This window comes from Rhinatrema bivittatum, chromosome 2 (assembly GCF_901001135.1).
Source record: "Rhinatrema bivittatum chromosome 2, aRhiBiv1.1, whole genome shotgun sequence".
In the NCBI taxonomy this organism is placed as follows: Eukaryota; Metazoa; Chordata; class Amphibia; order Gymnophiona; family Rhinatrematidae; genus Rhinatrema; species Rhinatrema bivittatum.
In genome coordinates, this window is record NC_042616.1 from 5,736,622 (window position 1) to 5,764,278 (window position 27,657).

Consider the following 27,657-nt stretch of genomic DNA (forward strand, 5'->3'; position numbering starts at 1 on the left):
ATGAGTCATCATAGGCAGCAGCCCCCGCCAGCAGGCTCAGAGTGATGATTATCATAGGCAGCACCCCCGCCAACAGTCGTAGAGTGTTGACTCATCAGAGGCAGCAGCCCCCGCCAGCAGGCGCAGAGTGATGATTATCATAGGCAGCACCCCCGCCAACAGTCGTAGAGTGATGACTCATCAGAGGCAGCAGCCCCGCCAGCAGGCGCAGAGTGATGATTATTTTAGGCAGCACCCCCGCCAACAGTCGTAGAGTGATGACTCATCAGAGGCAGCAGCCCCCGCCAGCAGTCGCAGAACGATGAGTCATCAGAGGCAGCAGCCCCGCCGGCAGTCGCAGAGTGATGAGTCATCATAGGCAGCAGCTCCGCAAGCAGTCGCAGAGTGATGACTCATCAGAGGCCGCATCCAATCGGAGGGGGCAGGAGGTGAAGTCAGCAGAAGGGGGCGGTGCCTGCGGAAGAGGAAGACGCACGAGGTCAGGCAGAGGGAGAGCTCCTCCCCCCCCCTCCTAACCCGGGAATTTCCTTTTCTTAAGGAGAAATCAGCGACTGCAGTAAAGCTCAGCCCCGCAGGGTAAGCGCGCGCGCTCTCTCTCCGGCTGCTCTTTTTCTTTTTCTGGGGTCCCTGCCACATTTTCTAACACAATGAGGGGGAGTCCCCTCTTCAGGGGAGGGGGGAATAGGAAGGGCCCCTCTACCAGTCCTCTGTCAGAGGAGGGAAGAGGGCACCCAGCAGTGCAGAAATTAAAGAATTCAGACTGGGGAGGGAGGGCAGCAGATCACCCTGTGCACTGCACACCCCTGGCTGAACTCCCCCGCCCGGCTCTGCTTTTATCCGGGCGCGCACCACTGACCCCGGCCTGCATCCTCTGCCTCCACCGCCTGACTGAGTGCCTGGCAGCGGACGGGAGAAAGGTGACCAGGTCCTCCCTCTGGCGCAGAGGCCCCCCCCCCCCCCTCCTGGTCGCTTGCCCGTAGATCAGCAGGGGGGGGGGAATTCAACCAAAAGCCCGAAAATAATCCCTTAGGAAAGGCCAGGGCAGGGGTCACCCTGGGACACTTGAGTCCCAGGTGGGAAAAGGTCCTCCTCCCGACCGCAGAAAGGACAGGAGGGGTCTGCCCTGCACCTGCCGGCGGCCACGGCTCCGTGCAGCAGCCTCCAGGAGCGGTTCCCTTCGTAGCCGGGAATCATCCCAGAGTAGAACGATTCCCAGTGGGGACTCTCCTGTCTCCCTGGCCCACTCCCAACTCTTCCTGCCAGGGCGTGTGAGGCGCTGCACCCTGTGGGTCACCAGCAGGCCCAGGTCCTACCAAGACACAGTTAGGATCTACCCGTTAGGGGCAGATCCGGCTGTGGGCCCAAGGAGGTTAGGTTTCCCGGGAGGACCTGCCTCTTGGTACCGTAGGCCCTACCAGCAGAACCGGGGGGGGATCCCCAGCTTGCAGGGTCCTCTCGGGTATAGCGTCCTCTAGAATTCGGAGAGCGCCGGCACCTTCTGGTAGATGCGCTCGACAGTAGCGATCGGGGCTTCTAGCAGGTCCCTGATCATATTCACCCGAGCCACGACCAGATGACGTCTCAGGCCCGGGTTCTCCAACCCCTGCAAACCCAGAGCGGGGTTATGCAGAAGAGGTTCTCCCAGGAAGACCCGGTTCCAGGTAGCCATTCCCCCGGTCATGCCCAGCAGTCTCCAAACCGTCAGCATATCTTTGTAGAATTCCAGCAGCCGCGAGAGGCAACGAGGGGAGAGTCCTCTCGTGTCTAAGACAAGTAGCTGACAGTCGTATCGCAGGTTGTCTGCTTGCCGGAAAAAATGCATCGCCAGCGGTCACCTTCGCAGAGCGGGCTCCATGTACAGATATCTCTGCAGGGCCCGAAGACGGAAGGTGTGCACCAGACTTCTCAGGCACACGATCCCTTGTCCACCCTCTCCCCAGGGAAGAGCCAGGTCCCTCGCGGAGACCCAGTGCTCCCTATCCGCCCAGAAGAAATCCAGCAGCTTCAGGGTCAGGCTCAGGGCGGTGTGGCGATGCCACAGCGTGCTACTCCCCAATTGGTTCACCACCAAGGCCTGACCACGGAAGGAGACCAGTCACGGCAGACCCCCTCCACGTCCCGAGGCGAGCTTCGACTTTCTCTCCAAGCTTCCTCCAGGTGGACTCCCAGGTTCCTGAGGCTCTCCCTGCCCCACAATAGGATTGCAGTCCTCTATAGAAGAGGAAATTTTACCTTTAAATTTGGAGAAAGATTGAGCTAAAGGAACTCCCCCAGTCGAGAATTCTTGAAGTGATTTCCGAGATCCCTCAGCGGTGAGCCTTAGTCCGATAGCCAGTTCCTGGCATGGACTTTGCTGCTGAAGCAGCTGAAAGGCAGCTGGTGCAGGAAGCTGAGAGAGGCACTCGAATTCAGCCGCTAGCCGGCTGAACACACAGATTACCACTAATTATGGCTCCTGCCTCAAAGAAGCACAAGCGACACTCTTTGTGCTTTCCCTATGAGGGCTGCACCGTGTGACCTGGAGTCCTTCCTGTGTCAGCACTGTGAGGAGGCCCATTGAGGTTTGGACTCCCCGAACTTTTCCAAGCCCGGCAACTCCCATTCAGAAGATGGGTCAGCCACGATGTTATCTGGTAGCACCCCAGATCCGAGTGATGCCGGGGTTACGTCCGCCTCAGGAGAGGGCAATCCAACGGCCATTCGCAAGATCGAGCACCACTGGAGATTAGTCCTTCTAGTGGCTCCGGACGCCCGTGGTACGCAGACATGTGGAGGCTTCTGGTGGAGAAACCCCTGTGCCTCTCACCACACAGGGATCTGCTCCAGCAGGGTCCGGTCCTTCACGAGTATTTACCACCTTGCTCCGCGCGCATATACGCGGGTCTGGGGATTATTTGAGGGTTAGTGCGAGGAACGCGGTGTTGCCCCTCAGACGGCCAAAATCCCTCTGGTTCTGGAATTTTAGCAGGACGGCGTGAATAAAGGGTTGTCCCTTATAACTCCTTAAAGGTCCAGATAGCAGCTCTCTCCTGTTTCAGAGGCGAAGTGAATGGAACCCGCCTGTTGGAGCATCTGGACATGGCCCGTTTTCTGAAAGGGGTAAAGCACCTCCGGCCATCCTTGCAGAGGCCAGTTTTTGGCAGGGCCTCCCTTTTGGCCACTGCCCAGTCTGCCCTTACACCTGTTAACTTCGAAAATGATGTTCCTGCTGGCAGTATACTCAGCTCGTCGCATCTCTGAACTACAGGCATTGTCATGTCGCGAACCATTCCTCCGGATGACCCCAGGGGCATTACAGCTTTGCACTGTTACACCCTTCTTGCCTCGCTCTCTTTATCAGAGGTGGATCGAAATCACCAGTAATCGTTTTGCCTTCTTTCCACCTTTCTTAATGTGTGGAATACATCTGGACTGTGCTTCTAGGATGGTATTTTTTAACAATATCCACGCCTCTTGCACACTTTTTACCTTTATAGCTGTTCCTTTCAGTTTTTTTCTAACTATTTTTCTCATTTTACCAAAGTTTCCCTTTTGAAAGTTTAGCACGAGAGCCGTGGATTTGCTTATTGTCCCCCTTCCAGTCATTAATTCAAATCTGATCATATTAGGATCACTATTGCCAAGCGGCCCCACCACAGTTACCTCTCTCACCAAATCCTGTGCTCCACTGAGAATTAGATTTAAAGTTGCTCCCTCTCTCGTCGGTTCCTTTTAAATCTTATTCCTTGATTATTTCTTACAATCGGGCCGATACAGTACAGTACGCCATTGGACGCGCGTTTTCCCTTACCCCTTATTCAGTAAGGGGCGGAAAACGCGCGTCCAATCCGCCAATCCTAATAGCGCCTTCAACATGCAAATGCATGTTGATGGCCCTATTAATTATTCCCGCGCGATTCAGTAAGTAAAATGTGCAGCCAAGCCTCACGTTTTACTTTCAGAAATTAGCGCCTACCCAAAGATAGGCGCTAATTTCTTCGGGCATCGGGAAAGTGCACAGAAAAGCAGTAAAAACTGCTTTTCTGTGCACCCTCCGACTTAATATCATGGCGATATTAAGTCGGAGGTCCCAAAGGGTAAAACAAGTAAAGAAAAAAAAAATTTGAAGTCGGCCGGCGGCTGTCTGGTCGAAAACCGGATGCTCAATTTTTCCGGTGTCCAGTTTCTGAACCCGTAGCTGTCAGCGGACTCGAGAACTGACGCCAGCAAAATTGAGCGTCGGCTGTCAAACCCGCTGACAGCCGCCACTGCGAGCCAAAAGGAGGCGCTAGGGACGCTCTAGTGTCCCTAGCGCCTCCTTTGGCCCATTTCTACCTCCGGGCCTCGTTTAAATACTGTATCGCGCGCGCCGGGAGAGCGGACGTTCACACGCTCTCCCGCGGACTTTACTGAATCGGCCGAAATGTCATTAATTGTTAAACCATTTTTGTAATAAAATTAATTCCCCACGTCTCTTTTGCCCTGTATGTTTATTTTAATTAGATTGTAAGCTCTCCTGAGCAGGGACTTTCTCTTCTATGTTTTTGTACAGCACTGCATATGTTGAGGAGCGCTATAGAAGTGATAAGCAATAGTAGTGATACAGTCAGAGTCCTCGTGTACCTCCTGATATGTCCTGGACAACAGAGAAAACAGTTAGGGGAAAGCACAGTGTACACTTGTACTTTTAGAGCTAATCTGAAGAAGAATTTCTGTGCATAAAACCCAGGATTGTGCCTGTAAATGGGCTTTTGAACATTGTCCTCGGGTTGTGCGTGAAACAGTAAGAGAGAGGTGTGTTCTGGGGGAAGAGCTGGGGCGGGGATACTGTTTACATACAAGAGAGTATAAATGCATCTGCGCACAGAGATTCACGTGCAACGGCGAACACAAAAAGCAGACTTATGCGTAATTAGTAGATGCAAACTTTAGCTCTAAATGAGCCGCTAACTCTCACCCACTTCGAGATTTAAAGTCAACCACACAGATTTAGAATAAGTCTCCCGGAGGAAGTGACGTCACTCCTTGTGCGAGCAGCTTAATCTCCTTGCTCCCCATGCACACTGGGCATAAAGCACGCCTTATATTCGCAAAAGAGCCTAAAAACTGACCCAGCGCCTTCTAAGGTCTTCCTTAACGGATCAGTAATGACCACGAAGAGGAGAGCTATCGACCTGCGCAAATATTCGTTCACCCGTGGTGGAGACGATGCTGACCCAGGGAGATCCAATACGGCGACGGAGGACCCGATCACCGAAATGGAGGAAGATTGTGGCGATATGAATGATCTGGACAGCGCATACCCTACTCGCACGGAGATAAGAGGCTGGTTTATAGAGCTCCGGCAAGATTTCAAAACGTATAGATCGGAGATAGCAGCATTAGTCGCGGATATGCGGGAAGAAACAGCAGAACTAGGCCGGCGGGTCGATGAGGCTGAGATCCGCCTCGATATTCAGGGAGAAAGCTGGGCCACCATGCAGAGGGAACACCTATACCTCCAAGAGACTTGTCGCACCCTATCTGAGAAGCTAAAGGATGTTGAAAATCGCAGTTGGCGGAGCAACATTCGCATCCGGGGGGTGCCAGAGTCAGAGGAATTCTCAGACTGCATCGCAGTGGTAGAAAAAATCTCTTTTTTTCTAAATGACTGCGCTGCACTCACTGAGGCCCCTGAACAAACCATCATAGTAGATCAGGCCCATAGGACTCTAGGGCCCAAGTTGGCTAATAAACCTAGAGAAATAGTGGTATGCTACCATTCATTTACTATTAAGGAGAAAATATATATTTCCTAGCGTGTAGCAGATGGACTCAGGACCAGTGGATTATGTTCTGTTCTGCTAGCAGATGGGAGAAGGAGTCAGATTTCAAAGCTGAGGTCACTCTAGATAGACCCCTGCAGTAACCTCAGTTTCCTAGCATGTAGCAGATGGACTCAGGACCAATGGGTATAGTGTACTCCTCTTAGCAGTTGGAGACGGATCAGATTTCAATCTGACATCAGCTCCTAGTACATTTACCCCTGCAGGAAGTGCAGCTCTTCAGTATTTTCCATCTCCATAGCAGTTAGGGACTATCTGCACGCTCTCACAGCGTTAGAGCAAATTCAACAGAGAAAAACCCTAAATTCGGAAGAAAACTTACTCTACAGACAAGCCCCACTCTCCTGCGGTGATACCCTTGGATCCCTTCCCCAGTCGAGAATTCCCGAGGTGATTTCCATGGTCCCTCGGAGGTAAGCCTTGGTCCGGCGGCCGATCCTCGGCAGGGACCTAGCCCCCGATTTTGGGCGTGGCTGAGGCGCAGCGGGTGCATCCTGAGCGCGGCGGTGAAGGTATTTGCCCTCTCCCCCCGCCGCCGGAGACCGCCCGGAACGAAACAGGGAAGCGCCTAAGACAAGGTAAGGTAGAAATCTTCTCCTAAGACTCTGGTCTCCGAGGTTCGAGGAGTCGCACAGGTCGCCAGCCGGGACCAGTGCCACCGAGTTGATCCGCCCTAGCAGGGCTAGGCCCGGTTAGAATTAAACATTGTTTGTAAAAACGGTATACAAATAAATAAATTTTTAAATAAATAAATAAAGGGTCCCTCCCACATGGAGACCCTCCGAAGTGGTTGTCATATTGCCCACGTGGTCGCCATCGCCATTTTGGCCCCATTCGTTCGCTTCGACCCGGACACACAAGGCTCACTAGGCGCACAAAATCTCATGCGCGCACAAGTTACACGCACAAGAGCCGTGCACATAAGATACGCGCACTGCACGCGTTTACTGGGCCGGGCTCATATCTACGGCTTAGGCGCACTCCTGTGCGCACACAACCCGCGCGCACATCTTCACACTTAAGCGCATAAATATTTACGCGCCAATTAAATGCACCACAGGAAACGGAGATCAAGGCCCAAGGCCTCTGCCCAGCATGCCATATCAGAGCCGCCCAAAACGAAGAGGCCAGCGCCCTGTGCGTCCAGTGCGAGGAGGCCCTGGGAGATCCAGCTCAGGGCCATCCCACCCAGGGCCGAGTACTAGCTCCTCAATGAGTACCCCAGACCTAGAAAATTTCAGCGGGACTCCCCTTCAAAAGGGAACCCCCAGGGACTCAGCGCCCCCTAGCTTGGACCCAGCATCCATCTCATGGGTGGAATTCTTCAAAGGCCTACACACCTTCGTTCACATGCAGACGGAGCCTCCGGCAAATCAGTCACGGCCTCCACCAGAAGACCTCCATGTCCCAGGCCCCAGTTTCCACCGCCCAGTAGTCCCATCTACGGGGACACGGACAACTCGGAAGAGGAATCAGAGCCCCTAGAAGAGGGGGAACCCTCCCCGGGGACAGAGCTTCATCGGACCATGAGACACTTCTTCACCAAGGACGAGCTCCCAGACCTGGTCACCCACAGCCTGAAGGAGCTCGCTATCCCGGGCACAAACGCTTCAGGGAACCTAAGACAAATCCCCTGCTAGAGGGACTCCGCCAGACTTCCCGCCATTTCCCTCTGTTACAAGCCGTCCAGCAACTAATTGACCTGGAATTGAGTGCTCCAGAGTCCTCATTCAAAGGGGGACGGGCTATGGCAGCCATGTACCCCCTGGACCCGGCGGCCAAAGACCTTCTGACATGCCCAAAAGTGGATTCCATGGGCTGCGCAGTCTGGAAGCGCATCACCTTCCCAGTGGACTGTGGTGCAGCTCTCAAAGATGCTCATGACCGATGTCTGGCATCCATCCTTAAACAGTCCTTTGATGTCGCCGCTATGTCCCTACAAATAGCGGCCTGCTGCACCGTGGTGACACATGCCTGCCTATCACAGACCAGGAGCAACACCCCTGGGGAAGCTATGGAACCAGCAGTCTCATTTCTTGTGGATGCTGCTTCCGATCTGGTGCGCATAGTGGCTAGAGGAGTGTCATCAGCTGTGGCAGTCAGGAGGCAACTCTGGCTCCGAAGATGGTCGGCAGACGCAGCTTCCAAAATGCGACTCACAAGGATGCCCTTCAAGGGATCCCTCCTGTTCGGCAGCAAACTAGAGAAACTGGCTGACAAATGGTGTGAATCTCCATTGCTGCGACTACTGGAGGACAAGAATAAGAAACACCAATGACCCTTCCCCCGATCCTCCAGGGGCAGAGGTTCGCAACGCTTCAATCCATACAGAAACCCTTATCATGCGCCTCGTCCTGCAGGCAGGAACCAGTCCTTTCGGAACAAGGACAACAAAAGGGGAACCAGCTCGGGCCCCGGCACCAGCCGCACCCCACAATGAGATTCGGCCTACCCGTCCAATGGAAGAAGCCATAGGGGGCAGATTTGCCCTCTTCTACCAAAGATAGGTCGAGATAACTTTGGACAAGTGGGTCCTAACCATCATTCGAGAGGGGTACTACCTGAACTTCCTCAGAACCCCTCCGGACAAGTTCGTGGAATCCCCCTGCCACGACCCCTACAAGAGGATGGCAGTGGAGGTGACTCTGACCAGATTACTGGCCCTAGAGGCCATAACCCCAGTGCCTCCGCAACAAATAAATACTGGACACTATTCCATCTATTTTATCGTCCCCAAGAAAGAGGGAACGTTCAGGCCCATCCTGGACCTCAAGTCAGTCAACCGCCACCTGAGGATCCCCCGCTTCCGCATGGAAACCCTACGCTCTGTAATAAGGGCAATACAACCGGGAGAATTCCTCACATCCCTGGATCTGTCGGAAGCCTACCTACACATTCCGATCCATCAAGAACATCAGCGCTTCCTTCGCTTCAAAATCCTGGACCATCACTACCAGTTCCGGGCTTTACCCTTCGGGTTAGCCACAGCACCCCAGACGTTCACCAAGATAATAGTGGTGGTGGCAGCACTGAGGAAGGAGGGAATCCTCATATATCCTTACCTAGGCGATTGGTTGATCAGGGCGAAATCCCCAGAGGAAAGTCGCCGGGCAACAAGCAGAGTCCAGACCCTGCTGGAGAGTCTCGGATGGGTGGTCAACACAAACAAGAGCTGTCTGCAACCCTCACAGACCCTCGAATACTTAGGAGTCCGATTCGACACCAGGGAAGACAAGCACCTGGTCTTTAATTTACCTAGGCGATTGGTTGATCAGGGCGAAATCCCCAGAGGAAAGTCGCCGGGCAACAAGCAGAGTCCAGACCCTGCTGGAGAGTCTCGGATGGGTGGTCAACACAAACAAGAGCTGTCTGCAACCCTCACAGACCCTCGAATACTTAGGAGTCCGATTCGACACCAGGGAAGACAAGCACCTGGTCTTTAATTTCCTTGACACCGGCGAGGAAATTAAAACTTACGAACCCTGCTTGGAGAACATCGCCCCACAGCATGGGATTACCTACAAGTCCTCTGTCTCATGGCATCCACTCGGGAAGTAGTACCATGGGCACAAGCTCATATGAGGCCCCTATAGCGCTCACTCCCATCGCGATGGAGCCCACTGTCTCAGAACTACACCGTACGTCTACCGCTCCCGGGCAGAGTTCGAACCCAACTACGGTGGTGGCTACAAGACTCTCCTCACCGACCTGGATCCTACTCACCATGGATGCCAGCCTACGAGGATGGGGAGCACACTGCGAAGAGCTAACCGCCCAAGGGCAGTGGAATGCAGAAGAATCAGGGTGGAACATCAATCGCCTAGAAGCCAGAGCAGTCAGACTAGCCTGCCTACGGTTCGGTCACAGACTCCGAGACAAAGCGGTCAGGGTAATGTCGGACAACGCCACTACAGTGGCATACATTCACCGTCAGGGAGGAACCAGAAGCCAACAGGTGTCCCTGGAAATAGACCCCCTAATGTCGTGGGTAGAAGGGAACCTCCAGGAGATCTCGGCCGTCCACATCGCCGGGAAAGACAACATCACGGCGGATTACCTCAGCAGAGAGAGTCTAGACCCAGGGGAATGGAAGCTGTCGACCACAGCGTTCCAATTGATAGTGAACCGTTGGGGGAACACCAACCATGGATCTTCTGGCAAACCGGTCCAACGCTCAAGTACCTAGTTACTTTAGCCGCAGACGGGAACCTCAGTCCCCAGGCATCGATACCCTGGTTCAGACATGGCCACAGGAGACACTGCTATACGCCTTCCCACCGTGGCCCCTACTAGGCGCAATCATTCACAAGATAAACTTACACAGGGGACAGGTGCTTCTTGTGGCCCCGGACTGGCCAAGAAGACCATGGTGTATGCAATGCTGATGTCGCTTGAGGATTACTCACAATATTTCATCTACTTTCCCTGATCACGCTCACCTTTGTGTAGGGTACCTATAAACCATCTAATCACCACTACAGCCATCTCAAGCATTGGGGGGGGGGAGGAGGGAGGGCTGGGTCTTTTGGGATAAAAAGGACACGAAATGGATAGGACATACTGGTTACCGATGAATCTTTTATTTCTTACGTTCCTTTTCTGTATGTTGACAATCTGCATTGGTACCAGTATCTATTTTGATGTACAATTCCGGTTCCAACTGTATGCATACAGGATTGTCTGTTGGATTCTTACGTTTTTATTATGGGTTTCTGACTTCTGTTGCATATGTAATATTGCGTCTTCAATAAAAACATTTAAATGTAAAAGAACATGTCTCCCAAAATGTCCCACCTACCCCCAGAGTGCCTCTCTCTTATGTCACCAAATTTGTGCAGGCTATGAAGTCATGCAGGTACTTACAGAGGTGGAAGCTATAGAAAACCATAAATGTACATTTAAATGTAATACATCACTTAATGGCCCGGCATATGAGCCATGGAAATAACTGGAAATGGGAGCCGTGTTACTGCCCAGGACACCAAACTCTTCCTGACCTGTTAATTGTTTGATTGATTGTATTTCATTAGTCTCCTGATTTGAAAAAAGACTAAGCAGGAGCTGATAAGAGAGGGGATGAGGGTTTTGGGAGCAGGCTCAGAGAGGAAGGGATAAATGCACTTTGGCAATGTTTTGGATGTGCAGAAGGAGGGAACGGCATCAAAGATGACCCAAGGTTAGGGGCTGAGCAGTCAGGAGGATGAGAGCACAGTGACGTCTCCTGATGTGACAGAATCAGATGTTCCTGAGGTTCTGGGTAATGCTCTGTCAGATCCTGGGTTTTATTATTCACTGATTTATCCAGGCAGAGGCATTTGATATTCTGTGTCTCTGGGATCATAGAATCTTTTCATAGTTAGACTTGCAAACCCCGAGATCCAGAGAGGAATCTGACTCCAGGGGAACAAGTCTGGCAGATCCTGGGGATGAGGGGTCCTGGTGTCCCCTCTTCCATGATAAAATGATAAGAGATTAAAGCCAGCTGAGCCCCTCCAAGTGTCCCTGAGCGTTTCAGGTTTGTGTTTCAGGTGCCGGTGATGTTTGAGGACCTCGCTATCTCTTTCTCCCAGGAGGAAGGGGGATGTTTAGATGAAGGACAGAAGGAGCTTTACAGGGATGTGAAGGAGAATTATGAGATCCTGAGCTCTGTGGGTAAGGATTGCATTATCTCTATTTTTAGTAAATACAGGGGGTGTTTCACTAAAAGTCATTTTTCCCTGGGTCAGCTCCACACCAGAGATGTGCAAGAAGGCCTGGATATACCAATAGGTGCATGAGGCCTAGAAAGGATGGCAGAAAAGACCAAACGGCCCATCCAGTCTGCCCAACAAGCTCCCATACTTATCAGATTTGCAGACCGCCAATGTCAGGGTCTTTGTTGGTTACTGTTTGATTCCAGTTTCCTGCTACCCCTTGCCTTTAAAGCACAGAGTAATTTTGGAGCTGCATCAAAAGTGAAGTATCAGGCTTATTGGTTAAGTGTAGAAACTGCCGCACCAAGCAAGTTACCCCCATGCTTGTTTGTTTCCCCAGACTGTACAGTTCAGTGTCCTTGTTGGTTGTTGTCTGAATCCTATTCCTGTTTTCCACATTTCCCCCTGCCATTGAAGCAAGGAACTATGTTGGAGTTACATTAACCATAAGAAGGTTTATTGGTTAAGGGTAGTAACCACCACACCAGCAAGTTACCCCCATGCGCTCTTTTCTTCATTCCCATCCTCTAGCCTTTAGGGACCCACAGTGTTTATCTCATGCCCCTTTGAAATCCTTCACGGTTTTAGTCTTCACCACCTCCTCTGGAAGGGCGTTCCAGGCATCCACCACCCTCTTCATGAATAAATATTTCCTGACATTGGTTCTGAGTCGTCCTTCCTGGAGTTTCATTTCATTACCCCTAGTTCTACTGATTTCTTTCCAGTGGAGAAGATTTGTCGTTGATTGTGCATCATTAAAACCTTTCAGGTATCTAAAGGACTGTATCCTATCTCCCCTGCACCTCCTCTCCTCCAGGGTGTACATATTTAGGACCTTCAACCTCTCCTCATAAGTCATTTGATGGAGACCCCACCACCATTTTGGTTGCCCTTCTCTGGATCGCCTCCATCCTGTCTCTGTCCCTTCGGAGATACGGTCTCCAGAACTGAACACAGTACTCCAGGTGAGGCCTCACCAAGGACCTGTACAAGGGGATTATCACTTCCCTTTACTTACTCGATATTCCTCTCTCTGTGCAACCCAGCATCCTTCTGGCTTTAGCTATCACCTTGTCACATTGCTTCGCCATCTTCAGATCACCAAACACTATCACCCCAAGGTCCCTCTCCTGCTCCCTACACAACAGCCCTTTATCCCCCATCACATACAGCTCTTTTGGATTACTGCACACCATATGTATTACTCTGCACTTCTTGGCATTGAATCCCAGCTGCCAAATCTTCAAATACTGTTCAAGCTTCCTTAAATCACTTCTCATTCTCTCTACTCCTTCCGGCATGTCCACACTGTTGCAGATCTGTTGCGCCCGTCACTGCCCGATGTCTCCACTACGCCCACCTTACCTCTTTGGCGACTCCCTCTTTGCCTGTTGGAAGTTTGGCTGCCGAGGCGTCATCGTGCCGTTCTCTTCCGGCGTCCCCAGACCGGCTGGATGCCGCACTCCGCCATGTTTCCCAGCAGCCTAAGGGCACGCGCATGGCGCGGCCCCGACTCAAGTACCAGCAGTGGCGCGTCCCCCTGAGGTGATGTCATCTCCACCGGATATTTAAGGTCTCTGATATCGCTAACTAATTGATTTAGCAAAGGATAGGTTACTTCAGGATTTCCTTGCCTAGTCTGCCTCCGTGGACTTACCAGGGGTACCCGCTCCTCAGGGGCCTCGCTTTCTCTTTGCTTTTCAGATCGCAGTCTGGAACCGGTACTCGCTCCTCGAGGGCCCTCGTACTCGTACTTGCTACTGAATACTACTTCTGCCTGGAAGCCATCGCTGCCTACTACACCAGTGAGTTATCTTCTCTCTCTCAGAGCTTTCCCTGGAACCAGGTACTCGCTCCTCGAGGGCCTAATCCTTTCCAACTCCTGGGCTGCTTCTAAGAGACTATTGTGTGAGTGTTACCATCAAGGTTCTGTTCCTGAACTCTGCGTACCCCGCCTACTCTATATTCAGTTTCTCTACAGCTCAGTCATCCTGGGATCGCTGTTCCAGTATCTGAGGGACTACAGCCCAGCCAGGCACTTCCAGCTCACTACTGCCACCTCTGGTGGTTCCATATACTGTCTAATAAAAGAACTAGTGTGTGTCTGTCTCCAAACTCTGAGCCTGACCGGTGGCCCCTCTCTGGATCTTCCCCCGGGGGTGTGGCCATCTGCCACCGGCCCAAGGATCCACCCACAACTACCTCGTACACTATCAAGATCTTAGAATCATCCGCAAATAGTCAAACTTTACCTTCTATCCCTTCCGCCGGTCGCTCACAAAGATATTGAACAGAACTGGTCCCAACATGGATCCCTGTGTCACTCCACTTACCACCACTCTCTCTTCAGATTAGGTCCCATTTACCATCACACGCTGTAATCCATGCCATCATCTTGGAGCTCACTCCCAACCATTTCATTTTATTCTCAAGCCTCCTATGTGGGACTGTATCAAAGCTATGCTGAAATCCAAGTAGATCACATTGAGACGGTCCTTCTCCAGGGTCCTCTTTAGTGAACACTGAACTGAAGTATTTGATTATTTCTGCCATTTCTTCGTCTCTCTCCACACATTGCTCCTTATCCCCTGTCAATTTCCCTATACCACTTCGGACCTTTCTCCTTTCTCTGATGTATCTAAAAAATGTTTTGTCATCTCTCTTTACCTCTTTGGCGATTCTTTCTTCCGCCTGACTTTTTGCTTTCTTAATTTCTTCGTCTCCCTCAGTTTCACCAGATATTCTTCTCTGTGTTCTTCATTTTGGGATCCTTTATATTTCTTGAATGCTGTTCTTTTTGCTTTTATCAGCCTTTGAGAACCAGATCAGTTTCTTATTTCTCTTACTTTTGTTTACTTTTCTAACATATAGATTAGTTGCCTTGGTAATTGCTCCTTTTAGATTGGTCCACTGTTGTTCCACATCTCTCTCGTTCTCCCAGCCTTTTAGTTCTTCCTCCAGGTACTTTCCCATTTCCTCAAAGTCCTTGTTTTTGAACTGCAAAACTTGGGTCTTCGTGCTTCTTCTCCGTATCCAATTTGTGATATGAAACCATACCGTTTGATGATCACTGGTGCTGAGGTGGGCACCCACCTGGACATTAGAGACATTATCTCCATTAGTGAGCACTAAGTCGAATATAGCTCCCTCCCTCGTGGGTTCCATTACCATTTATTTGAACAGAGCCCCTTGCAGGGCATCCACTATCTCTCCACTTCTGTTAGATTCTGCAGAAGGGATTCTCCAGTCCACGTCCGGCAGATTAAAGTCACCAACAATCAACACTTCCCCCTTCTTTCCCACCTTTATTATTTCTTTGATCAGATCTCTGTCTAGTTATTCTGTTTGAGTCGGGAGCCTGTACACACCACTCCAGTAAAAATGGATGGCCCCGGAGAGGCGATGACGTCACGAACCGGTATGGCAGCATGAGATTGAGCTCCCGAGCTCCATGATCCGTTAACAACCTAAATCGCCATCCATCCTGCCCCGTGCGAGGTGATTTGTAGAGGGGGAGACTACCACGACTCTAACTAAATGTCAACTAGACGGAGAGTAACTGATTTGAAGAAATATTCATACCAGAAAACGAGAGAAACGTTGGAGGGCCTGGGGGACAGCGAGGAGCCTAAGATGGCGGATACTCTCGGGGAGGACCTGGGCTCGGCAGAAGCTGAACCACCTCTAATGGAAGAGAGTCTGCCTACCCGAACTGAGTTTCGGCAGTGGTTTAGTGATATTCGACGAGATATGAAAAATAACAAAACGGAACTCATGGAAAAAATGTCGGAGCTCCGTGAAGAAATGGGGGAGATTGGACGCCGGGTGGATGATTGTGATCTCCGCCTTGAAGTGCAGGCCGAGAAAATAGAGACACTTAAAACCCACTGCGAGGAGCTGACAAAATCGGGGGAGGCCCTGACCATGAAAGTCGAAGATTTGGAAAATAGAAGCAGGCGCTGCAACTTAAGATTCCGTGGTATACCGGAGACTGAGGCATATAAAGACTGCGCATCTGTGGTACGGACTGTGAGTAAATTCCTGCTCAGTCAGGGTGGGGGAAAATTCACGGCGGAGCTCCCTACCGATATCGATATCGAACGGGCACATAGAGCGTTGGGCACCCGGCCGGGTAACCTCCCCCGGGACATCATCGTCTGTTTTACACGCTTTCCGGTGAAAGAACTCATCTGGCAGTGTTCCCGGCAGCAGCAGTCCTGGCTGTGGGAAGGGCAGCAAATAGAAGTCTTCGCGGATTTGGCCCCGGGTACTCTCAAACGGAGGCAAGCTTTTCAGCCAGTAACGGCTTTACTGCGGAAGGAACAGCTTAGATACCGCTGGTTGTTCCCGGTGGGGATAGCCATCACCATCAAAGGCATTACGTCCAGAGCCACGACCTTAGAGGAAGCAGCGGCCATTTTGAAAGCGGCGGGGATGGCGGTCCACATCAACACCGAGAAAGTGCACACTTACAGAATGGATCCACCGCGGTGGCAGAGGGTCACAAAGGGTGGCAAGCAACTGCGGCGCAATCAAGAAACAGTGGACGCCAACGAGGCGACTGGCACCGGATGATTGGATGGGCCACTGCTCAGACGGAACACCTCGTGGACTTAGGGACTGAGTCCTTGGTTGAACTGAGTTATTTCGTTATTTTGAAGTTTTACATTCACAGGATGATGTGATTTTGCACGTTTCATGTTGCTTAATTCATGGTGGTGGATTGGTATGAGGGGGGTCACTGCAGAATTGGATGGGGACACGTATAGCACTGGATAGGCAGGATTGTGGGGCAGGGCATGTTGCCTGCCAGGTTTGGTGATGTTCATCGACCTAGCCTGCTACTGCAGGGATGCCGGAGAACTCTGGCGGGGGAACAGCGGGAGAGGGGAGGGGGGAGGGAACGGGGACAAAAAATGTGACTCCAATATCAGGGTGGAGATTGGTCCCAGGGGGTAACACTGGGGAATGCAACGCTCTAGGAGGTATACGTAGCTCCAATGCTAATCAGGGGCCGGAGGGGTTTGAGGAAAGGTGGGGAGATAGGGGGGATAGCCCCTTAGGGATAGCTGTAGACTTATGATGGCTCTTACACTATTTTCCCTTAATGTGAAGGGGCTGAATACCCCGAGGAAAAGGCATCTCTTGAAACAGGATCTTAATCATAACCCCGCAGGCATTATTTGTTTACAAGAAACACACCTACAACGACGGTACGACCATCTAGTGAATTGGCCCATGTTTGCACATAGATTTTCTGCACATGCAAATACGCAGCACAAATATGCGGGGGTTAGTGTTTTCTTTGCCCAAGGGTATGATTATATTATCAAGGCACAAAAAGTAGACGTTGCCGGCAGATATGTTCTAGTGAGATTTGAGTACCAAAAAGAAAAGTTTACTATCTTAAATGTATATGCTCCCAATACAGACCAGAAAGAGTTTTTGGACAAAATGGACACTCTTTTACAGGATGAGGGGGATGGCCACATTATAGTGGTGGGGGATTTTAATTTAACATTATGTCCTCCTTTGGATAACTCAGGTGGGCAGGGCGGGGGCACGAGACTGGCTAGGAAAAGGTTGAAATCCTTCCTTACTAAATGGAATTTGGTAGATGTTTGGCGTCTGAGACATGCGCAGGATCGCCATTATACATTCTTCTCGAATCCCCATCAAACCTATTCCCGTATTGATTACTATTTGGTGGATAAATCCCTGGCGAGCAGGGTGAGGGATGCCTCTATTGCTGATATAATCTGGTCCGATCACGCCTCCATTAGATTGGAGATAACGGACAGAATCCTAGAGAAGGGATTCCGCCCCTGGAAGCTCAATGATACTCTCCTGGTAAATGAGGATTTTTGTAAACACCTGTTTAATGAAATTCAGAATTATATTAGCACTAATTCGGGAAGTCCGGCCATTATATGGGACTGTCTGAAAGCAGTGGTAAGGGGGCATTTAGTAGCACAGGGATCTCATGTTAAACACCTTAAGCAACAGGTCGTCCAGAATCTGTTAAGGGATATACAACAGTTGTCTGCCCACCACAGGCAGACACTGTCCAAAAACAGTTATGCAAAACTACAAAAAGCTAGGGACGAGTTGAGAGTCTTGGCAGACAATGACCTTAAGGCTAAAGCGTTTTTACTGCTTCAAGGCAAGTTTGAGTGGGGAAATAGATCCGGGAGATTGTTGGCTCGGTACCTGAAGTTGAAGGTATCGCAGTCTTTTATTACCGAGATTAGAACCGCTCAAGGGGACCTACTGACATCGCCCCCAGACATCCGCAGTCGTTTTCAAGAATTTTATGGGGACTTATACGATGCACATTCCTCGCCCACCGAGGATCATATAGCCAGTTATTTGCAAGACTCAGCTCTACCCTGCTTAACTGAACAGGAGCGGGAATATTTGGACATGGAGATCTCGCAGATGGAGATTTTAGAGGCTATTAAAGGGCTTAAAGCTAACAAAGCTCCAGGATTGGATGGATATACCCCCCAATTTTACAAAACATTCTTGGAACGTCTAGTGACCCCCTTGCAAGACTTATTTAATTCTCTCCGGGCTGGGTCTTCGCTGGGGCCAGGGGCAAACGTAGCGGGCATTACCATCTTGGGTAAACCGGGGCGAGATTTAACATACTGTGGTTCTTATCGCCCAATCTCACTTCTTAATATTGACCTCAAGCTATTGGCCAAAATTTTGGCTACCCGGCTTAATAGAATTATTGCCCGATTAGTACACCCCGACCAAGCGGGATTCATACCAGGGAGGATGGCAGCGGACAACATTAGAAAGGTGGTGAACTTATTGGGTTGGGTGCGACACCAACATATCCCGGCGGTCCTATTATCCGTCGACGCTGAAAAGGCATTCGACATGGTCCACTGGCCTTTTCTTTTCCGGGTATTACAACAGCTAAATTTTGGGCCCTTCTTTCTAAATTGTATACAGCAACTATATACTGATCCCAAAGCGCGTGTGAAAGTGAATGGGCTATACTCTGACTCATTTCCCATCCGTAGAGGGACACGGCAGGGGTGCCCACTCTCTCCGTTGCTATTTGCGTTATTCCTAGAACCTTTGGCTAATAGAGTCCGAAGGAACCCGGAGATAGAGGGCATTGATGTTGGGGGTGTAACCTATAAAATGGCAATGTTTGCTGACGACGTATTATTTACTTTAACAAACCCGGCTCACGCTCCAAGCCACGCTGGATGAGCTGCACACATTTAGCTCAGTATCGGGATTTAAGCTTAATATTGAAAAATCGGAAATTTTAAATGTTACGGTACCAGCGGGGGAAGTACCTCAGCTTCAGGTGTTATTTCCTTTTCAATGGGCTCAAAAGAAAATTAAGTACTTAGGGGTATACTTGAGTGGGGACCCTTCAGAGCTCTTTATGCTAAATTATCCACCTCTCATCCAAAAAATTTTTGGAGATCTCGATCGCTGGTCAGAATTATATCTCTCTTGGTTTGGGAGAATATCATCCGTCAAAATGAACGTGTTGCCGCGTCTAGGGTATCTCTTTCAATCGCTACCAATTAATATACCTAATAAGATTCTCAAAAAATGGCAACAGAAAATTTTTTCATACATCTGGGAAAGGAGACCCCCAAGAATAGCTCGTCTAGTTATGTACCGATCTAAATTGAGGGGTGGGTTGGGGGTGCCCAACTTAACCTGGTATTTTATAGCTGCTCAGGTCTGAGCTGCGGTGGATTGGAATCGAAAGGGGGTACAGAAACAATGGGGGATTATCGAACAATCTTTTGTAGGTCAGATGCCTCTAGCAGCACTACTTTGGCTGCCCAGAGGGGCATGGCGACCGCTTATTTATTTATCCCTTCCAGTTCAGACTACTATCTCAATTTGGGAAAAATGGGAAAGTTATCTGGTGGGGGATAGACAGTATTTTCACACCTCCAGCATCCAGGACAATTGTGTTTTGTTTGCGGGGGGTTTTCAGAAAACATATCAGGGTTGGGCGAACAAGGGCATTCGAACATTGGGACACCTGTGGACAGGAACTCATGTGATGTCCTTAACACAGTTACAGGAACGCTTCCAGCTGTCTTCAATGGATGTGTTCGCATACTTGCAAATTCGGCATTTTGTCCAAACAAAGGAAGTTAACAGAGGCCTGGGTATGGGCAAAACACAACTAGAACATTGGTGTGAGCAGGCAGATACCTTTCAGAAGGCAATCACGCAACTCTATAGCTACCTTAATAAAGAACCCCAGACTAAACCTAAGCATATTAGAGCCTGGGAACTTGACCTGGGGAGAGAGTTAACTGAATCGGAATGGGATGCAGTATTATTAGCAACAAAACGGGGTTCACCGTATACTGTTTTAGCAGAGAATTGTTATAAAGTTTTACTGAGATGGTATCTTTCGCCAGAACGCCTTCAAAAGATGTCGGCTTCCCAAGCCGGTTAAGGTTGGAAGGGATGTGGGCTTGTCGGCACTTACTATCACATGTGGTGGACTTGCCCCAAGGTGTTGGCCTTTTGGGCCACTATTTCCGAAGTGCTCAGCGGCATTATGGGGGTAGAGGTGATTTTGAAACCTGAACACGCCCTTCTAAACTTACCCTTAGAAGTCTCTACTCCTAAATGGAAGTTATCTCAAATCAGAAACTTACCAGCCAACCAGAGAAAGCCCGACAGGGCTTTAAATCCCGACTGCAGGCGCCATTACCTCCTTTTCCTCCTGCTACACGCGGCGACCGAAGACCTGCGCGACCGGCGCCGGAGCCCCACCGGGGGAAGGTCAGGTCAGTGCTCGGCCTCCCCACCCGGGGGACCCCAACGCCAGCCGCGCGCGCCGAGGCCCAATCCGGCGGACACCACGAGGTAAAACGCTAAGGCCCGCCCAAATCAGAAACTTACCAGCCAACCAGAGAAAGCCCGACAGGGCTTTAAATCCCGACTGCAGGCGCCATTACCTCCTTTTCCTCCTGCTACACGCGGCGACCGAAGACCTGCGCGACCGGCGCCGGAGCCCCACCGGGGGAAGGTCAGGTCAGTGCTCGGCCTCCCCACCCGGGGGACCCCAACGCCAGCCGCGCGCGCCGAGGCCCAATCCGGCGGACACCACGAGGTAAAACGCTAAGGCCCGCCCAAATCAGAAACTTACCAGCCAACCAGAGAAAGCCCGACAGGGCTTTAAATCCCGACTGCAGGCGCCATTACCTCCTTTTCCTCCTGCTACACGCGGCTTGCCCCTTTGTGTGCCCCTTCGTGTGAACCTGAGCACAACAAGAAACCACCTATGCTAAACGACTCTGCCACACAACCCAGCCTACACTACAGAAGCACGCTACATCAACGTTATCCAATCCATTTGTCCAGCGACCTCATTCTCCAGGGCCCATACACATAACAGCCTTTCCAACACTCACAAGCTGCTCCAGCATGTAATCAGACTCTCCAGCATTCATCCAGCATTCTCCAGCACTCATCCAGCCTCCAGCCTCTCCAGCATTCATCCAGCATTCTCCAGCACTCATCCAGCCTCCAGCCTTTCCAGCATTCATCCAGCATTCTCCAGCACTCATCCAGCCTCCAGCCTTTCCAGCATTCATCCAGCATTCTCCAGCACTCATCCAGCCTCCAGCCTCTCCAGCATTCATCCAGCCTCCAGCCTTTCCAGCATTCATCCAGCATTCTCCAGCACTCATCCAGCCTCCAGCCTCTCCAGCATTCATCCAGCATTCTCCAGCACTCATCCAGCCTCCAGCCTCTCCAGCATTCATCCAGCATTCTCCAGCACTCATCCAGCCTCCAGCCTCTCCAGCATTCATCCAGCATTCTCCAGCACTCATCCAGCCTCCAGCCTCTCCAGCATTCATCCAGCATTCTCCAGCACTCATCCAGCCTCCAGCCTCTCCAGCATTCATCCAGCATTCTCCAGCACTCATCCAGCCTCCAGCCTCTCCAGCATTCACCCAGCCTCTCCAGCATTCACCCAGCCTCTCCAGCATTCATCCGGCCTCTCCAGCATTCATCCGGCCTCTCCAGCCTCTCCAGCATTCATCCAGCCTCTCCGGCATTCAGTCAGCCTCTCCAACCTTCTCTCCAGCCTTCTCTCAGCATTTTCCAGCATTCAGTCCAGCATTCAGTCAACCTCACCAATACTTAGCCCAGCATCTTCAATATCGAAACATTACTCCCAACCAACTGAACCACAACAATGCACCTCTGCACCATACCCAAAATCTGGCATAACCTCAGAAAGCACACAAAACCTGCAATTCATCACATCGCACGACAACAAAGGCTTTTACCAATAATGATATCACCTATAACACAAATCTTAGGACTCTCTTTATTTACATTAACTCTATTCAATGCTCAGTCTCTTTCCAAAAAAATGGACATCCTCAGTGACTATCTCATAGAAGTCAACCCAGATATCTGTGCAATTACAGAGACATGGCTAAAACACACAGATACTGTACTTACAAATCAACTGCCCATTCAATCTTATGACTTATTTTCTGTCCCTAGACCCAAAAAAAGAGGTGGGGGACTCCTCCTTGCAGCAAAAAAAGGACTTAATATAACTTTACAACTTACCAACGCCTCCACCAAACTAGAATTCTCCCTCTTTAAATCGGATCAAATCCAAATAGCCTTAGTCTACGCCCCACCAGGTACCCTAGAACTGGATCCCTCCCCACTGATCGAACTTATAGCTAAACACATAAACACTGAAAAACCTGCTATAATCCTCGGAGACTTTAATTTACATGTAGACGCTACTCCACAATCTATCAACTGCCAAACCTTTCTTTCCTCACTCAACCACTTGGGCTTCGCTCAAATTATCAACAGTCCTACCCACAAGGCAGGCCACACTTTGGACCTCATCTTTATTAACGAACTCTTCAACATTTACACCAACCCCACTTGTTTACCAGTTCCATGGTCAGACCACAGAGTCATCCACACAACCCTTAGGATCAACAAACCTCCACCTCAAATCACTACCAAATCCACCATCCAATTCAGGAAACCTTGCTCTCTAGACATACTCAGTGAAAAGATGTCCGAAGCTTTAAATCAACTTGACCTCACAGACGCAACAACTGCTACCACCTCTTGGATCAATATTAACAATAAAATTGCAGATAAAATCTGCCCAACCACAACTAAAACCATACAACCTACATTAGACAATAGAAAACCTTGGTTTACAGCCGAACTTAAATCCCTCAAACAATCTCTTAGAAAAAAAGAGCAAAGCTGGAGAAAAAACTCATCCACTTCGACACAAACCATCTACAAATCCCACCTCAACTCCTACAGGAATACTATCCTTAGAACAAAGAAAGAATTCTATGCAAAAAAAATACACAACTTCATTTTCGACTCAAAGGCCCTTTTTTCTTACGTCTCCTCTCTAACCAAACCATCTCCTCTCACGATCCCAGACCACCAAGCGCTCAACAAAGCTAACGAGCTAGCCAACTACTTCAAGACTAAAATCACTAACCTTACCCATTCAATTACATCCAATAGCCCCACCTTAACACACCATCTAACAACAGTGCCGCAACAAAACACAAGCTTGGACTCATTCGAGCTCACTTCTTCACTGGAGATCGAAAATACACTCAAAAAACTAAAACCATCCTCACACCCATCAGACCCATTACCAACAAATCTCCTCATTGCCATACCAAACACCATCTCAAAACCAATAGCAGAAATTATCAACACATCCCTGTCTCAAGGCTCAGTTCCTAACCAGTTAAAATTGGCAATCCTGAAACTGTTACTGAAGAAACCAAATGCTTCTCCATCAGACCCAGCTAACTTCCGACCGATTGCAAACTTACCACTCATCGCCAAACTGATGGAAAAAATTGTCAACAAGCAACTGTCAGAATATCTGGAAGATCATAACATTCTATCCTCAGCTCAATATGGCTTCCGAAAACGACTAAACACCGAATCTCTCTTTTTATCGCTCACTGATACCATCCTCGTGAACCTGGAGAAAAAACAATCTTACCTGCTGGTTCTACTTGATCTTTCTGCGGCGTTTGATACGGTAAAACATACTACACTTATAGACCAACTAACTAATATAGGGATCAAAGGCACAGCTCTCAAATGGTTTCACTCCTTCCTAAGCAACAGATTCTACAAAGTAAGGATAAACAACAAAGAATCGCATCCAATCCTTACAGAGCAAGGAGTCCCGCAAGGATCCTCACTTTCTCCCACCCTATTCAATATCTACCTCCTCCCTCTCTGCCACCTACTCTCAAACCTCAAGCTTACCCATTACCTCTATGCAGACGACATTCAAATCCTTCTCCCGATTACAGAATCCCTTCAAAAAACCATCACTTACTGGAACGAATGCCTACAGCCCATTAAGGAATTACTCTCAAGCCTCAACCTAGTATTGAATGCCAATAAAACCGAAATGCTCATTGTCTCTCAGGATCCTCTCACAATCTCCTCTAGCTTCTCTCTACCAAACGCTAATAACATGTTCTCACCGGACGTCAGAAACCTTGGAGCATGGCTTGACAATCATCTTAACCTAAAAAAGTTCGTAAACAATACCACGAAGGACTGCTTTTACAAACTGCAAGTCCTCAAAAAACTTAAACCCCTCCTTTATTTCTCCGACTTCAGGCTAGTACTTCAATCCATAATATTATCAAAGCTCGACTATTGCAACTCCCTGCTACTAGGTCTACCCAACAACACGATCAAACCATTACAGATGGTACAGAATTCTGCTGCCAGAATTCTAACAAGCACTAACAAAAAAGATCACATCACCCCAATCCTTAGTAATCTACATTGGCTTCCCATTAAACAAAGGATACTCTATAAGGTACTCACAATCATCCACAAAGCGACAAACAAAATAGCTCCCATCACGTTAAGCTTTCAACTCCAACCGCACACATCTTCCAGACCTATCAGAAGCGCTTACAAAGGATCACTGCATGCCCAACAAGTAAAATCATCTCTGAACAAAAGAGCGCTATCCTTAGCAGGCCCCCACCAGTGGAACATGCTCCCCCCAAATCTAAGACTTGAACCCAATCATCAAGAGTTCAAAAAAAGGCTAAAGACTCTTCTTTTCCAACAAGCCTTCCCAGACTCACAATCCTACCAAGACGGAAAGTCTTCCAAATAAGAAGTATCCCCTAATTATGGTCACATACCAAGTCCTACCTTCAGGTCTCTGCAAATAAGAAGTATCCTCTGCAAATCCTCTGCAAATCCTCTGCAAATAAGAAGTATCCTCTTCCAAATAAGAAGTATCCCCTAATTATGGTCACCATACCAAGTCCTACCTTCAGGTCTCTGCAACTGGACAACAATCTTTGAGTTCTAAAAATTAATCTTATTTATATTTTCCTCTGCAACTGGACTACAATTTCTAAGTTCAAAATTCATTTTATCTTATTATTTATATTTGGCATGGTTAATATGTCACTATATCCAAGTTAAATATTTAAATTATACAGTTTATATTACATAATTTTATTAATTACAAGTAAAACTATTCTATATTATTGATTATCATTATGTTAAATTGTCATCCAGTTATAATGTTCCATATGTACCACTGTTCTATGTAAAGCCCCCTTATCTCTGTTGGGCAGTTTATCGTTATATGTAAACCGGAGTGATTTATAGTCTCTATAAGAACCTCGGTATATAAAAATTAAAAATAAATAAATAAATAAATAAAATCTCACATAGTTATTCTGGCGGCTAGGAGCACACTAGCTAAGTCGTGGAGATTGCCAGGGGTGCCAACTATACATGAAGTTAAAACTAGGCTGCTCCAGCTATGGGAGATATACAGGGGAATGGCTAACACTAATGTTCGGAATAGGAGATACTTGAAACTATGGCAGCCAATATTGGGATGGCTTACTCAGCAAACCTAAAGGTCAATTGGCAGCGGAGGGAGGCCGCAGATCAAGAGCTGCGAATGCCACAAATTGTAGGGCTGGGCCCAGGAGATACTGGTGCATCGGGAGGTATTGTGTCAGAACCTGCATTGGTTCTCTTTCCTCTCACATTTTCAGAAGGTTAAAGGACACTTGGAGTACACAGTTTACCTACTTGCATCGTTAAGAATTGGGGGTAGGGGGGTAGGGAGGTTTATTGTTTGAGGGGGGGATAAATGGGGGGGGAAACAAAAAACTAGAAACGACATTTGTGGTTGGAAAACTTGGTTTATTGTTGTGACATTTTGGTTTGTGTTATGGATGTTTTCTATGAAAGAACCCAATAAAGTACAAATTGAAAAAAAAAAAATGGATGGCCCTGTAATGCCTCTTCTCTACCCCACTTTCCTTGCAGTTCAGTTGCTTGGATATTATTTTTGACATAAAGTGCTACTCCTCCCCCTTTTCTGCTCTCTCTGTCCTTCCTTAACAAGTTATAGCCCGTTATGGCCGTATCCCAGTCATGAGAATCTGTGAACCAGGTTTCCATAACAGCAACAACGTCCAAGACCACCTCTACCATTAAGGCCTGCAGGTCTGGGATTTTATTGCCCAAACTGCGAGCATTTATAGTCATAGCTTTCCAATTTTTCTCCCTTGCTATGTCGCTCTTCCTAGGAACCTTTTCTGTTTTTTTGAGCTGATTGATTATGTTATTTTCACTTTGCATGACCGTCACAGGTCTTATTCTGCCAGAGCCTACTGTTATCCAATTGATTCTGTGTTTTTGAATCCTGGATGTCTGATAACTCTGTGGGAGTGGAGTTGAGGTACAGGTTGCTATAAACTTGGGGAAGGTGGGTGCCTGATTGTCACATATCTAGTTCTACCAGAGCCCGCTGTAAAACATTACTTTGCTGAAATGGGAAAATTCCTGGATGTGGAACTAGAAGATTGGGAGAAAATGGGAGAGGTGGAACAACAGCGGGCCTGACTTCCGTCCTTCCCCTCACCCTTTTCCTGGCCCTCTCTCTTTCTCTCCTCACCCTTTCTCCTGGCCCTCTCTCCCTCTCCTCTTCCTATGCCTGGTCCTCCCTCTCCTCTCCTCATCTCTGGTCCTCTCATCCTTTCTTCCATCCCTAAGAGCTCCTCTCTCTGCTGATACTTGAGATCACTTTCTCTCAATAAAAAGAAAATAAATTTATACAGACACACGTAAGGTTGGAAAACAATTTTATTTATATAATGTAATAGAGAAGATGGAAATGTTAGGGATGTGAGATATTTTTAAGTGATCTGGGCTTTAGATGTAGATATGCTGTGATATAATGATAGCGTTAGGGTTCACATTAATTACAGATAGACCGACACACAAAGCAGGGCACTCCCTTGACCTGACATTTATCAACCATAGCTTCTTAGCACCAATTATAATCAAATCCCATGGTCAGATCCTTTTCTTATTCAAACTACCATTAAATGCCTGTCGACACAAGAAATACAAAAAAAGGAACCACTGGAGTACAAATATTGCCCACCATATAACACTGAAATACTAAAAAACAAATTAGAAGAGAAATTAACACACTTTGACCACAAAGACTGTGAAGCCGCAACAACAGCATGGCTAACAACCATGAATAAATTAGCAGAGGATCCCACAAAACAAATAAGAATCTATAAGCCTAAACAAATAAACCTATGGTACAACGAGAAGATACAGGAAGTAAAACGTAAGCTGAGAAAAAAAGAAAAGGATTGGAAAAAAGATAAAACAGAGAATCTAACCAAATTCAGGAAACAAGTAGCTTATTACAAAAAAATAATTCTTGACGCAAAAAAACAATTCTTCAGCTCAAAAATTGAAAAATTTGCAAACAACCCAAAAGCTCTATTCAACATAGTAAAAAAAATCTGACAAATGATAAAACAGAGGCTTCCCATAACCTACCAGAGAATAAATGCAACGAAATAGCACACTATTTCATAGACAAAATTACAAACCTAAAAACTAAGATCCCAAACGCAACCAAACAGGATATTAAAATGCTCAAAAGAGATGTAACACAATGGTTAATGTTTGATGAAGTCTCAAATCTTGAAGTAGAATCCATGCTAAAAAAACTAAATCCTGCCCCACATAAAATCGACACCATATCTACCATGGACATAAAAATACTAGTCCACACAGCTTCCCATACATTAACC

The 27,657-nt window shown here is 48.6% G+C and overlaps 1 protein-coding gene across 2 annotated transcripts in view; it reads left to right on the forward strand.

Moving 5' to 3' along the window:
- Nucleotides 1–454: 454 nt before the first annotated feature.
- Nucleotides 455–27,657, forward strand: part of LOC115083446 (zinc finger protein 585A-like) — a 76,242-nt gene continuing 49,039 nt past the window's right edge. For both annotated transcript variants that reach the window (XM_029587264.1, XM_029587263.1), the window contains exons 1-2: nucleotides 455–576; nucleotides 11,333–11,456. The gene's annotated coding sequence lies outside the window, so the exon portion shown is untranslated. The remainder of the gene's footprint in view (nucleotides 577–11,332; nucleotides 11,457–27,657) is intronic.